At 30.7% G+C, this 13,513-nt stretch overlaps 1 long non-coding RNA gene across 1 annotated transcript; it reads left to right on the top strand.

Annotated features, from left to right (window-relative positions):
- The first annotated feature begins 9,611 nt into the window (after positions 1 to 9,611).
- On the top strand, positions 9,612 to 11,693 carry LOC116402569. The gene is made up of 3 exons (XR_004215010.1): positions 9,612 to 10,283; positions 10,369 to 10,418; positions 11,262 to 11,693. It is a non-coding gene; the product is annotated as an uncharacterized LOC116402569 (long non-coding RNA).
- Positions 11,694 to 13,513: the final 1,820 nt, after the last annotated feature.

Below are 13,513 nucleotides of genomic sequence, written 5' to 3'. Positions count from 1 at the left end.
ATTTTATAATATTTTCCTTGCTCTATAACCTCATTGAACTTTTTTAGCAAGTTATTGTATAGACTAATTTAAATTTTTGTTGCTTAAAAAAGAAAACATATTATATTTCATGTATTAAGTAAATTGTTGTATATATAATTTAAGTAATAAATGTGAGGAGCTTAAAAATTAAACTATAATAAATAGTATTATTAACAATTACATTAGAATTAAGAAGGAAGTGAAAAACAATTAAATTTAACAAAGCCAACCTATTTTGTTTGAGTGCAAAATGGTTACAAATAGTATTAACTATTTTAAATGATTTCTAAAAACATTATTCATCCACGTAATGATTGTTTACTTGATCATATGTGGGTAACTTTCTCCTTTCTTTGTTTATTATAAAATTTATATTTCTTTATTATTATATTACAATGGGACAAATATTGAAAGGATAAATTAAACGTTACTTTTCATAAATGTAATAAACCATAAAAATAACTATAGTTCGTGCAACAAAAAGCTTTGCTCATGAAGCCAGTACAATGTTTTCATAATTTCTAGATTTTTCCTTGAATATTGCAAACGATTCATCACTTTTCTTTCTTTTTCTTCTTTGCAATTTATTCATCTTCTCTTTCCAAATTTCTTCATCTTTTCTTCCGGATCTTCTTTCTTCTATTTTTGAACAATTTATTATTCTGTTTAAATCTTTTATTTTATTTTCACCGTTTTCGAAAAGATTATTTGAGTCTACTTCATCTTTCTCATATTCGAGAATATCAAGATCATTTGAATATCATTTTACCATGATTTAAACGATCGTTTACCATTGTCAACATGATCGTTTACCATGGTCAACATGATCGTTTACCATGGTCAACATGATTGTTTAAATTTGAAGTCATTTTTCCATCGTTAAAAAAGAACTACACGATCGTGTTGATATGATTTAAATGATCACTTACCATAGTCAACACGATCATTTAGCATGGTCAACACGATTGTTTAGATTTGAAGTCATTTTCCCATCGTTTTAAAAAAAACCATGATCTAAACGATCGTAGATCATTCGTTTAAACTGTAATATACAGTTGTTTAGAAGATTACTCACATGTGTGTTGTCGATTAATCGAGTGTTGACTAGGGTATTTTTGGTATTTTACATTATGGGTTTGTTGACTTTTTATATTTTAAAAATTGTTCGATATAGTGTAAATATTTTTCTGGTTTGTTATATTTTTTAAAAATGTCTAAATTAAAATAATTATTTATTACAAACAATATAAGAAGAGATGAGTAGTTTTCTTTCATTATTTTTTGAAAAAGGTAAATTAAATGACAATAACTTAAGATTGACATCATTACAACAAAATAACAATACATTACTTTTTTTATATATAAATTTAAAACAATAACTTAAGTTTGACATTAATACCTAAGGTAATATTGTAAATTTAGAATTTGGCAATGGGTAGAATATTCACAAATATTCTCTCCTAAGCCACTTTTAGTATATTAAGGAAAGGATAATGAATTTTTTTAGAAATAACCAATGAATACATGTGGAGTAATGTTGTAAATTTAGAATTTATTGAGGGGTATAAAAGTCTGAAAATGATTCTTTCTCATAAACATTGAAAATGTAATGAAAAATAACTAAATTAATTAATTATAATTATGTATGTCTATACAAATAATAAATAAAGATAACCTTCAAAAAAAACTTCACATCTACTTAAATCTTGTAACTTCCACCATTATTATTTGTAGTAAACTCATATAACCTAAATTGCTATATGATATTACATAAGGATCCAAATTACTAATAAATTTCATAAAAGTCCTAAATGAACTAGTATATTACATAAATGTAGGCTCAAATTATTTTAATACTCGTTTCTATTATTTAATTGATTTATAACAAATATTTAAATGGAAAAAATCGTGGGATATAGTTTTGAAAAGAAGTGGACCCAAATTAATTTAAGGGGCACTTGCAAAAATGGCAAAATAAGTTATAATAATTAAGTCCATAGCACACACAATTTATTATTTGCGAAAATGGAAAAAACGAAACCCAGCCCATACATCAAGAGGTAAAATGTCACAAATGTTCTTGTTACTAATATACGTTTGATACACCTTATACACGTATGATTCACCTAATACACCTCTTGATACACTTGATACATCAAATACATTTGATTGATAACAGTTGATGCACATGATACTCTTTGATACACTCGATACTGAGACATTACTAATATATGTTTGATACACCTGATACACTGCAGATATATTTAGTATTCTTCACTTATACAGTCGATTGATTAAATGCACTTGATATGCTTGAAGTTTTACCTATATACTTGATATACTATTGATATACACTTGTAAACTCGATTCATATACTTGATAATGATTCACTTTACTGATATGTTTTAACAATATATTGTTGATATACTTGATAATGATATACTGAGTTACATCATACATATACTTAATAATACTCTAATGAACTGCATAAAATTTGAAAAAACGAAAAACACGTAGTAAGTATATTAACCAACTAATATATATAATATAAGTATATCACAACACAGATATACGAAACTGAGACAAAGTAAAACAAAAAAACTAATGTAAACAAATAAAACAAAATCATTTGGAATCAAATTCAAATGATTAGGGCCTTAAAAAGTGGGAGCATAAATAAATAATACATAGGACATTAAAAAGAAGAAGAGAAATGAGTTATTGAATGGTAGTTTAGGAATAATATCAAATTTAAGATGGATAAGTGAAAATTTTGCCATATTTGCAAAATTCTAAAACAATGTGCTATAATTACTAGATCATATTCTCAAAATGATATCCTATGCAATTTCCCTTAATTTAATACCAATTTCTATTATTTAATTGATTTATAACAAATATTGAAATGAAAAAAATGGTGGGATACCGTTTTGGAAATAAGTGGGGCCCAAAATGATTTAATACAAATTTCTATTATTTAATTGATTTATAACAAATATCTAAATGGAAAAAATAATGAGATGCGATTTTGGAAAGAAGTTGAAAACTTTTTATACTTTCCTTCCACGAAAACGGTTGTCTACTCCTTCCAACGTGGATTACGATTTTTACTTCGAAATTTTAGAGAGTTCGGAGGTGAAGAAGAAGACAGTCGACGACCGACAAATACAAAACTTCTCGAATATAATCTAGTTAAAAACTTCGAGGTTGTATTGTATATATTCAACACATATGAAACATTAAGTATATTAGGTATATTTTAGATATTCAATTAAATAGCCAATCAAATGAAAATGTAGTTTTGAATGTGATACATTTTAGGGTTTATTGAGATTTCGACGGTGAAGAAGAAAACTTTCGATGGCCGAAAAATATAAAACTTATTCGACAAAATCTAGCTAGAAATTTTTTGCTTAATATTATATATACTCAAAACAAATGAAACATTCGGTATATTAGGTATATTTTAGATTATATTCAAAACATATAAAAGATTTGGTATATTAGGTATATTTTAAATATTCGATTAAATAGGCAAACAAAAGAAAATTTAGTTTTGAATGTGATACATTCTAGAGTTCATTAAGAATTTAACGTTAAAAAAGAACGACCATCCTATAAAAAAAATAATAGAACTATATGTCAGTATATAATATTATTGTATATAATATGAGATATATATATATACTAAAACATATAACATAACTATTATAGATTGCGGATATATTAAAGTATAATGTAATCAAATACATTTATAAAGGAAAAATATGTATGTATGATGATGTCGTTTACTACTGTTTTAGTAATATTTATTCTATAAACAAAAAATTTAAAATAATGTATATTTTATTAGTGTTGGACAATAATGGCTGCGGAAGATGGAGAATAATAGATAAAAATATAATTTTGGAAAGAAGATATAAATAGGTTATTACAAATTAGAATAAAATTACTCCTATTATAATATATTTTGATTTATAGTTAATTAAAAAGATACTTAAAATTTATTATCATAATAATTAATCAGATTAAATTAAGGAAGTTATGAAATTCATATTAAATTCAAATAATTTTAAATAAGGAAATATTTCAAATAATATTATAAATAGAATATCTAATTAATAATAGTAATATCTAATTAATAATTATTGAAAGGTTAGAATTGTCCATAAAATATTATCTTTCCTATTTAAGAAAATAGTTTTTAAATTAGGACATTCGTGAAATTTCTTATTGAATTGATGCATTTTATCTAAATCTTTTTTATTTGTATTCACGCTCATTTATCATCTCTAGCGTATAAGATGAAATTTTCTTTTAATGTTCACTGTCCTTTAAATTATTTATATTTATTGTTTTCAAAGAAAAAAATAATTAAGGATTATATTGATTTTTTGTTGCAAAATTATCGTTGGAAAAAATGGTAAATACTAATTATCCTACCTAAAATATTTTAAGATGGTAAGAAGGCAAAAAATAAATTTGTTACTTTCTCCCACTACAAGAAATCAGGGCTTTTTCGACGCTGTAATAAGCGTCAGTGAACATACCGTTGAGAAAAGTGCCCCATCCTCGACGCTAAAAAATATATGTTGGCCATGACTAGTAGTCCTGACAATGTAGTTCAAGACGTCGGTAAAAGATAAATTAAATATTTAATTATCTCATTTTCCAACATCTGTGTGTGGAGCGTCGGGGAATTAAGGTAAAGGCAGTGTCAATGTCTATGTTGACTACGTTAGAGGAAGTATACTATAAAATAATCTTTCAACTTCCCTCAATGCCATGCAAGAGACATCGAGAGAGGTGGATCCTATGCCCAACGTCATTAGTAAAGCATTTACTTATGACATCGGAGAATATAAGGGTTATCCCATTGTCTTCGACGTGCGTTGATAGTTTCCTTATAAAAATCAACTTTCCGTTTTGTATTTACAGAATTGAAAACGAGAAGGTCAAGAGAGTTGAGAGAGAGACCGAGAAGGAGTGAAATCGTCATCTGCCACCGTCGTTCGTCGTCATCTGCCATCACCGCTCTTCATTCCGATAAGTGATCATCCATATGATCTATTTTTCATTTATTTGGTCATACAACATATAGAACTTCATTTTTTCCATTTACTTCTTTCATCCTTGATTCGATGATGACACTCATGACAAATTGTTGGTCTTAGGGTATAATTTAGAGCGAAAAGAAAATAAATTATACTCGTGAAAACAACCTTATGATGTAAATGTTTATCTTTCTCAATTACCATAAGAACAAAAAAATAAAAAAAAACAACTTAACATAAGATTAGAAAGGGAACCTAAAGAACACATTCTCACAAATCATGGTTATATGCATTATATTTTCACACACAATAGGCTAAATTAATTTATAGCTATGTATTATATTTAGTTATTTCAATATTAATAATTTATAGCCACTTGGAGCAATGGAGGAGTAACAAATGTGGCTTTTGGTTATGTTTTATTGGTTTTTATAAAGAAAATGAATTTAAAAAGAAAATGACTTTAATATTATTATTTTTTCTTGTGTCTAACAACTAGTTTTTTTTTTTAAATGTTGAAGTTGCTTTATTGGTTTTTTTTAAACAAAGTATTTTGAAAAGACATATTATTATATTATTATTTGTATTGTGTCTAATGGTTAATTGAGTTTAAATCTCAACCATTCATTTTTCTTTTACTTATATCTAATGACCCAAAATGATTTTGAATTTATCTTTCATCTCTTTTTAAATACTTCATTTTTCCCAAATTTTAAATTAGACAAGATTATTAAATCTTTACAATCCTCAAAAAGTGCAAAAAAACCAACATTGTTATTCTCTCTAAAGCTTCCAATTTTTATTTTTTTCATCTTATTCTTGAGAGCTCCTTATTGTATTGTGAGGATTAAATTTGTGAGCTTCAACTTGTATACTCACTCTTTTAGAGAGTTTTCTTTTGTGTGATTTAAAAACTTCAACATATTGTAACGGTTGGATCCTAACCCGTGGAAAGGATCGGGTTTGCTCTTGAACCCGAAAAAGGAGCAAGAATCGGTTCGGCTCAAATCCGTGGAAAGAGTCAAAAGAAGATTTTCAATCAAAATCCCAAGAGGTGCTTGGAAAAGTGGATGTAGGTTGAGTTTAACCGAACCACTATAAAATTACGGTGTCTTCTTCTCTAACTCTTTTCTAATTATTTTTTAATTTAGTTTTAGTTACATATTCTTATTGGTTGAGTTTGATTGCATACTTCCATTCATATCTTTTTATCAATCTTGTTATTTAACAAAGTTTACAAAGTTCTTTATTTAAATTTTTTAAAAAATATCTAATTAGTTGATTTTACTTTTTATTTGTCAAAAAGTTTATTTAAACTATATTCACCCCCCTCTAGGGTTGCCATACCGATCCAACAAATTATATATAAAAAGAACTCGAAATTCTTGGGCTTTGATTTCACAATTGACATTGTTTTAATTTTGTACGGGTTCTTCAAGTCTTCTTTTAAATTTCATAGTATTAACCTATTGCAATTGCAATTCAAATTCAAATAAATATATATATATATATATATAAAAGAAGTAGTAAACAAAACAAAACATAATGAGTAAAAAGACCAAGAAAACAAACCCAAGTAAAAGAGAAAATTCAAATATTTATAAAAAAAGATTGAAATGTATCACTATACATTAAACTAATTCCCTAAGTATATTTGAACATTTCAAATTACAACCAATATAAATAAATCTCATTACCCTTTACGAGCTAGGAAAGGGACCTAATGGACCTACAGATCATAAGCTACAACGATATGAGATTAATTGGCTAAACTCATTAACCACATTAATCAATATTCGTTAACTGTGTGTACACTCCACTAAAGAGTCACAACTGAACTCTTCTCACTGTAGATATATTTCTGTGTCCACGGATATAGACCAATAACAGTAAGTTAGTCCTTCACGAGTGTTCGTAACACCAGCTGGGTCAATTTACCATTTTACCATTGGATTACCTCTAATCCTTAAATACCAGTGCTCCTCCAATGAACAACCTGTTTATGGTCCTACCAATAAACAAAAACTCTTCTCGTGCCATGGAGAGGGTAGACCCTTTGTTCAAGACCTGGAGACACTATTTAAGGGAACACTCATCTACTTACCCTAAAGTAGGGAATGAGTGAATTCCATCTTGTGTAATTATGTTCCTAGCTCCCCACTCGGTCTTGTCCTCAAAATGATAAGCTTATTGAATCGGCGATCTGGCCACTCTCATCCGTACAAATCAAAGGACAATCTCTCGCAAACAGAAGTTCATAACAACACTTAGGATTAAGACTAAGTTACCTAGGTCATCCTAGTGAAATAGAAACCTAACTAGTTAACGGAGTTACATCTAGTGGTTACTAATTCGCGGTCCGGTCTTATGCAAACTCATTGCATAGGATACCCTCACTCGCATGTCACCTACACGAACACATTGGATCATTGCGTTTGTATCAAATACAAAGTGAGCCGTATCAATAGTGTTACTAGGATAAGGTACCCAACCTTATCCCTATATTATAGACCCTTTAAGCTGATTTTGAACATAGATCCCTATATGTCTCTACATATTGTTCAAGACTCCTTAAACAGTTTAGGATGTTAGTTTATTGGATTTGGGTTATTAAGACAAAACTAATAATTTAATCAATAACAATTATTACAATAATAACATTTTATTAACAACGATCAATGGATTATATTTACAATCTACGAGTTTTAGGACATAAATCCCAACACCTCTATTACAAATGTGTTGCCTTAATCTTGAGGGTAGCCAATAGAAAATAACCTTCCATTTCTCTAGTGATCTTAGATAGTTCTTTATTTTCAGTTGGGATGCTCCAAATTTTCCAATCATGGAGAAACCAACTCATCATATGGAATTGCACTACTAAAGATGATGGGAACAAGTGCTTCGTTGTTATTCTTTGCTTTATTTATTTGACTTTTCCTCTTCGTAGTTCACTTATTTAAATGATGGTAGTGACACATGGCTGATAATGATCTGGTCCGAGCTGATCTCATGCACTTCATCTTTTCTTTTAGTAGGATCATGCTTTTAATGATGCTAACTTCTACTTCTACATCATTTGTAATCCCTTCTCCTTTAAACTTCATTATCATAATGTAAGAGTCATTTTATTGTAGTATGAAATATTCACAAGGTGACATTTTCTTACTTAGTCAAAGGAGGCTGCCTCTAATCGACTATCTGTAAGCATATTCCTTAAAAGTGGCTAATGCTTCTTTTTTCATACACTGAAGATTTAGAGTATATGAGGCCAAACTAATAATGCCCATGTACTGTTTCAATACTTGCACACTTGAGAGATATCCAACTACATGTACCAATGAGTAGTTGAGCCAACTAGGCTATCTTCTTATGAACAAACAACAAAAAAAGAGGTGGGATTAGTAGGCGCACCAGAACATATTCTTTATGGGGTATCATAGCTCCTTGATCATACCCCATATAGAATATGTTCCTTTTTATGAGATCAACTCATGTCAAATCAGGCATTCTTGGAACTGGTGAATAAAAAAATGTCATTGTGGAAATGAACTGACATCCTTCAGCCGTACATGATGAAATGACCTTTAAGGTAGTCGCCCCATTATCACTACAAGAATTTGGACTTATCGCGACGTCAGAAAAGACGTCGCTAAAAGCAACATTGACGTTAATCCACTTTTCCTAACGTTAGCCTTAATACGTCGCAGTATGGCAGTTTTCGCGACGTTTGGGATCATGACGTCGTGGAAAGTTTACTAATTAATTTGTTATTTTACCTTTCCGCGACGTTTGAGGACATCACGTCGTGGAAAGTCGAAACGTTTTATTTCATAGGAGACTTTTTGCGATGTCTATCTCCCAAACGTCACGAAAATGTGAATATTTAATTTGTTATTTCGACTTTCCATGACGTGATGTCCTCAAACGTTGCGGAAAGGTGAACATTAAATTTAATATTTGGACTTTTTGCGACGTGAGGACGTCTGGCGTCGCGAAAAGTGGAAAGTAATAAATTTAAGATTAACTTTCCACGATGTCAGCGGTGGAGCACGTCGCGGAAAGTTGAATAATGAATTTATTACTTTCGACTTTTCGAGGCGTGTGACCCAGTGACGACGCGAAAAGTCAAAAGTAATAAATTCATTATTCAACTTTCCATGACGACAACAATTAAGCACATCGCAAAAAGTGGGTTTCTGCGACGTTTTCGAAGACGTCGCAGAAAGTGTTGGCTATTTTAACACAGAGGCTTTTCAAAAACTCACGGAAGAGAAGGAAATTTTGAGAGAGAAAGGGAGAAAATTTGAGAGAGAAAGAGAGAGAATGAGCCATTGTGTAACACCCCGAACTCTAAGGTAATTAATTTAATCGGACCGCTCAATATTTTTACTCTTAATTTTTGTTCGACGTCATTTTATTGTTTTGTCTTAAAAAAAAAAGAAGTGTTGTTGGAAAAGTCATTAATAATAATAATAATATATTTATTATTATTAATAATTATTAGCATAAAAAAAAGTAAAAGTAAAAAAAATTAAAATTTCTTTATCCTCTCTCCCCTCTCTCCATATTTTTCTTCTTCTTCTCTTTCCCGTACCCTAACCCAGCCGACCATCATCTTCTCCCCTTCCCTTGCCGTTCAGATCCATGGCCGCCGCCCACCCTTCAACCTCACGCCAACTTCTTCTCCTCCTCCATCAGTTTCGATTTATCGCGCCGCCGAAGTCTTGCGTTGTTCGGGTTGCACAAGCCGATCACCGGCCGTCAAGCTTGCAAGCGCTGCGTGACTCTCCATCGATCAATCATCCCGAACCGTAGCCGTTCTGCTAAGGCCGTCGTCGCGCACATCTCTGTGTAGCCGACGACTACCCGAACCACGTTCGCCGCGCGTCGGGAGACCACTCCAAGCCGTGCAGCCTCCATCTTTTCGTCTGACCGAGCCGTCCAACTTCTCCCATCACTCAGTTACGTTTTGCACATTGTTGCCCAACTCGGTTCGTAGACCTTTGCCCTTTTACTCTACGACTTGCAGTGATTTTTCGGTTGTAATTAATTGTCGTGGGTTATGGATCTGTGATGTCTCTTTGGGAATGCAATGTTGAATTAATCGATTGGTTTATATGGGTTTTTTGGAGGTGTCGTTGTGGATAGTGTTAGAGTTCTTGGAGTTTTGACGGGTTGGTTGAAGTTTAACTATCCACTTTTTGGGTAAGTTGTGGAATTTTCGTATAGGGTGAATATAATGGATGAAATTAATTAGAAAGATGTTGATTTCGTGTTTGTTTGTGTTTAGGATTTGATTGTTGGATTTAGTTTGATTGAGGAATTTGCATAAAAATCGAGGTAAGGATTCCTACTATTGGACTCAACGATGAAATTGAGAAGTATTGTCTGCATGGACCCCCGCTAAACTGGGATGGACCGACTGATTATGCGAATCTTATATCTAATTGACCCCGCTAAACTGGGATGGACCGACTGATTATGCGAATCTTATATCTAATTGACCCCGCTAAACTGGGATGGACCGACTGATTATGCGAATCTTATATCTAATTGACTGTCTAGCTGTATGAAAATTTGTTGAACTAAAATAAACTAATTGATACGTATACTTGGCTGGTTATGACGATTGAACTGATTAAGTTATGGTTTGTTGGTTGTTATGTTAGGGCATAGGTAGTGTCCTATAGTTGATGAACTAAATTGAATTGATTGAATTGAGAAGAGCGGTGCTTGTGTGAATTTATTCGTTGAGGAACCGTTATAATAATGTTGATTAGGTGCTGGATTGCATAAATTGACTGTAAACGTGATGAACTTAGAGAATGATATAATGGTAGCTTAAACTGCAAAATTTAATTGATTGATTAAAAATATTAGATTGTGACTGAGGGGAAATTGTTAACTTTATCTATAGGGTAGTGTACCTTGCAGGTGTCCTACGGGATCAACACCTGTTGTGCATTCTTCGGAAGCACTAGATTGAAATGTGTTTTCTGCAGGACACTAGACTAATATGCACGTCTCTTGGGGCGTTAAACTAATTATGTGTAGATCACAAGACTGTGACTGTGCAGGGTACCCCAATAGGAAGTTAACAGTTTATTTTTCCCCCAACGGGACTAATAGTTGGTCTCTTACTGAGTATGTTTATACTCACCCTTTTATGTTTAACTTTTTCAGGCAAATGTAACAAAGGTGGCAAACCGACAAGGGGCAGGAAGGAAGCGTGAACATTTTAAATTCGCTTCTACACTACTATAAAAACAGGCTCTTTTGACGTTTTTAAACGGTCAAAAATCACTATTCTTGACGGTTTTAAAATCGTCGTTGAAGCCAAAGTTCTTGACGGTTGATAGAAACGTCAAGAATATTGAACGTTGACGTTTTATAAACGTCAAATATACAAATGTTCATGACAGTTAAAAACTGTCAAGAGTATGAATGTTTGTGTCAGTTTAAAACCGTCAAGAGTATAAGTGTTCATGACATTTAATAACCGTAAAAAAATTGATTGTTTATGACATTAAAAACCGTTAAGGATGCACTTGTTTATGACATTTTAAAACCGTCAAGTATGTTATGAGTTTTTTTATAAAAAAAATTGTAATTCAATTATATTTTTTTTTCTGTAATTCAATAATTTTATTTTAACACAAAACCAGTCACATATAAAGAAGAACTTTCATATATAACAATAACATAGTTAACATTTTTACAAAGAAACTAAGTACACGAAATGTATCGAATTTTTCCAAAGGGAATACAAGTAAAATAGAAACTAAACCCTGGTAATATATTTTTACAAAGAAACTAAGTACAAGGTATTGTCGTGGATAACGAAATTACAACAAGTCTTGTTACTAATCAAATATCAATCACTTGCTTGGTAGCTTCATCACTAGAGTAAATCAATCGGATATTAGTGCAAAACCTTGGTAATTTGAAATGTGTAGATGTTTCACTTCCACACCATCAGTGTCCTCCGTTTCATGATCTTCTTCACCTCCAGAATCTGCATCTCCTTCAAGTCCATTAGGGTACTATTTATTCTTTTCAACATATTCTAAATATGTAATAGAGAAAAACTAACATAAAGAAATGGATACAATATACCAAGTAAAATAAAGTACCATGTCAATGCTTGTGAAATAGTTGAAGCAGCTTAAAATATCACCATCAAATCAGCAAACTTAAAAATCCAAATCAGTAGAGAATTAAATGTTATGATTGAGTCCATGTTTAACAGCAAAACAATGCAACTACGAGGGGAAAATGTAATTTTTCAAAACTCTGCAAGTGTCTTCACATATTAGGAAAAAAACATGTCTAAAGTTACCGACCTATAAAAAATTTGATAAAAAAGATAGAAGAATACCAAATAAGAATATCATACCATGAACAAGTCCTATCTTGTCACATACAAATGCATCTCCAATTTGGTAATATGAAGTACCAAGAAAATCAACATCCAACAAAAGAGAAGAGAACAATATGAACATCACCAGCAAGAGTAATAGCATTATGAAAAAGAAAATATGCTCAACTAACAAAATAGTCTCTACACAAAAAAGACCGTTGATACATAACATCTCTATATCTCCGCTTGATTATTTATCTTTTTGTTTTGTTTTCGTACTTGAGACTGTTTAAAAAATTTGAGGTTTAACTGTATCCAAAAACTGAAAAATCATATGTTTTTCTTGAAAGTTTTGGTTATTTTAAACAACCCAAACATAAATTTTGTATTCTTAAGTTTATTGAATTTGGTACTTGGTGTAAACTCAAGTCTTTGTGTTAATTTAACGTGTGACTTAGTTAGAAAAGTTGGGTCGTTACACTGCTACTGGTATATCTTTAACTTAAGCGAGGGACTTTAAAACCATTGTCACTTGTCCTTTTAACACTTTGACACATCTTTTCTGACTACTTGCACTTGGTCAGAAAACTCTTGTGTGGCCTCGACCAATAATGAATGAGGGGTAGAAATCTTTTCAATTATTTGTAAAATTTTTTGACTCTTTTGATCTTTCTAAAGAGAGCGATTAAATTATTTGAAGTTATTTACTATCGTGAGGTTTATGCATGTGATATTTCATCAACAATGCAATGATCATCATTCTAAAGTGAATAAAATTTACTAATATTTTCAAGAAGAAATAATTAAATGAAATGACTAATGAGATTTTTAAACAAAATACTAGCCAACAGTTCTTGACATACATACAAATACGTATTTATAAAGATATGATTATAATGCATGATAATGATGAAATGACTCGTAGTATTAGCAATCATGTGCAAGTAGAAAGATATAATGATGAAATAATAACATAGTAAAAGACTATTCATGATATATTTCTTTTCTAAAAAACTTTTATTTTTTGGCAAATATTTTCACTCTTTAATTTATGTGTGCAAAAAAAAACAAATCA

Source organism: Cucumis sativus, chromosome 3, assembly GCF_000004075.3.
Source record: "Cucumis sativus cultivar 9930 chromosome 3, Cucumber_9930_V3, whole genome shotgun sequence".
Lineage (NCBI taxonomy): Eukaryota > Viridiplantae > Streptophyta > Magnoliopsida > Cucurbitales > Cucurbitaceae > Cucumis > Cucumis sativus.
The sequence above is the reverse complement of the archived record's forward strand: the minus strand, read 5'-3'. Positions and strand labels throughout refer to the sequence as shown.